Source organism: Symphalangus syndactylus, chromosome 7, assembly GCF_028878055.3.
Source record: "Symphalangus syndactylus isolate Jambi chromosome 7, NHGRI_mSymSyn1-v2.1_pri, whole genome shotgun sequence".
Taxonomy (NCBI): Eukaryota; Metazoa; Chordata; class Mammalia; order Primates; family Hylobatidae; genus Symphalangus; species Symphalangus syndactylus.
In genome coordinates, this window is record NC_072429.2 from 78,131,239 (window position 1) to 78,133,984 (window position 2,746).

Sequence of the window (2,746 nt, forward strand, 5' to 3'; positions counted from 1 at the left end):
GTCCCAGCTACTCTGGAGGCTGAGGCGGGAGGATTGCTTGAGCCTGGGAGGTGAAGGTTATGAGCCCAGGAGGTGAAGGTGAAGGTGAAGGTTATTGCTTGATCCCAGGAGGTGAAGCTAAGATGGTGCCAATGCACTCCAGCCTGGGCAACAGAGCAAGATCCTGTCTCAAAAAAAAAAAAAATTAAAAGCTAAATTTTATGAAAAAATTATAAAAAATAAATTTTATGAAAAAATTACACAGAACAATCTGACACAAAAGGTGGCTGGGATTTGCTGGCCTAGGTCATTCACATCCCCCTTGTCCCTTGCAGTTTCCAGAGTACATGCCAGAAAGGTGAAATGCTTGTTTCCCCAACCTCCCTTACTGCTAAGGGAGTAGCAGCCTGACACAAATCCATGGCTCCAAACAAAATACCCTGAGGAGCACTTTCCTGCCCAATAAAATGCAGACCCAGAGCCACAAAAGAAAAGACTTTGATCCTTTAAACTCTCCCTTCTCCTTGTTTGAAACAAAGATATAATGCCCAGAGGCACAGCAGCCATCTTGCAATCATGGAGTGATCATCACATGGAAGAGTGTCATGAAGTTGATGACTACCGCAGAGCAGGAAGCAAGAAGGAGGCTGCATCCCCGCTGTCACTATTGAGCCCTGCAGAGCCTTCACCAACTACCCTGGACATCTTTATCAGTGTGAGACAAATAAAGCTCCATCCATTTAGGCCTTCGTTAAGTTTGTTCTTATTTGCAGCCAAACACTTTACTAACTACTAGAGAGATGTACAGTTGTGGGTCAGAAGCCACTTTAGGCTGGTCATGGTGCCTCACGCCTGTAATCCCAGCACTTTGGGGGGCTGAGATGGGCAGATAACCAGGTCAGGAGTTCGAGACCAGCCTGGCCAGCATAGTGAAACCCCGTCTCTGCTAAAAATACAAAAATTAGCAGCCGGGCGCGGTGGCTCACACTTGTAATCCCAGCACTTTGGGAGGCCGAGGTGGGCGGATCACGAGGTCAGGAGATCAAGACCACGGTGAAACCCCGTCTCTACTAAAAATACAAAAAAATTAGCCGGGCGTGGTGGCGGGCGCCTGTAGTCCCAGCTACTGGGAGAGGCTGAGGCAGGAGAATGGCGTGAACCCGGGAGGCGGAGCTTGCAGTGAGCCGACATTGCGCCACTGCACTCCAGCCTGGGCGACAGAGCGAGACTCCATCTCAAAAAAAAAAAAAAATTAGCTGGGCGTGGTGGCACGTGCCTGTAATCCCAGCTACTCAGGAGGCTGAGGCAGGAGAATTGCTTGAACCTGGGAGGCAGAGGTTGCAGTGAGCCGAGACCACGCCATTGCACTCCAGCCTGGGCGACAGAGTGAGCCTCTATCTCAAAAGAAAAAAAAAAAAGCTACTTTAACCAATGTGATTATGGAAGTCTTCTCTGAGGAGATGACATTTTAGTTGAGAACTAAATGATAAAAAGGAGCCAGCCATGTAAAGATCTGGGGAAAAGAATTTCAGGCACAAAGAATAGCAAGTGCGAAGGCCCTTAGACAGAAATAGGTCAGCCATGTTCAAGGAACAGAGAAGATGTGCCTGAAGCACCATGAATGAGGGGATTTCAACCATGGTGGAGGCCCTAGAGGGTGGGGGATAGACCTTGGGGAACCCTCTACACCTACCCAAAACTCTGAATTTTATTTTAATACCAAGCAGGAGATTTGAGATAGATAGATTTGAGATATGTTTTGGCAGTAAACCCTTCAACAGGACTCACTGATGAAGCAAATGTAGAATAAGGGAGATACAGGTGACTCCTGGATCTTTGTTCTGAACAACTGTGTGGAAGATGGAGCCACTGCATGAGTAGGAGGTCCGGGTTGGGAAAAGGAAGGGAATGCTGAATCAATTGTATTTTATGTGACGTTTGAGATGCCCATTACAATTGCAAGTGGCAGTGTCATATGGGAAGCTGGATACATGAATCTGAAGCTCCAGGGAGAAATGAGGGCTGGAGACAGACATTTGGAACCATCCACATACAGATGCCATTTAAGTCACAGGTCTGGATGTGATTTCCTGGCCGCAGAATATGGATAAAGAAGTTGAGGCCAGGTGCAATGGCTCACTCCTGTAATCCCAGCACTTTGGGAGGCTGAGTGGGGAGGACTGCTTGAAGCCAGCAGCTGGAGACCAGCCTGGGCAACATAGTGAGATGCTGTCTCTACAAAAAATAAATAATAATTAGCTGGGTGTGGTGGTGCATACCTGTAGTCCCAGCTACTCGGGAGGCTGAGGCAGGAGGAGAGCTTGAGCCCAGGAGTTCAAGGCTGCAATTTGCCATGATCATACCACTACCTTCCAGCCCAGGAGACAGGGCAAGGACCTGTCTCACAAAAAAAAAAAAAAAAATGTTGAGGCCTGAGATACTTTGATACTTCAACATTTAGACTTAGAAGAGAGGTGACAGAACTAGCAAAGGGGACAAAGGAGTATCCAGGGAAGTGAAACAAAATCAGGGAGTTTTGAGAAGAAGCTTTAAGAAAGAGGGAGTGATTGGCTTTGTTGAATCATGCTATGAGGTTGAAAAAAAATGAAACAGGAAAGAGCTGTTGGATTGAACTTGTTGGATGTATTTGGTTATCTTGCTAAGAGCAGTTTCAGAAGAGAGGAGAAGCAGAAGTCTCATTTTTGTGGGATCAAGACCAAACGGGAGATGAGGAAAGGAAGTACAGACATCTTTTCAGTACAGAGTA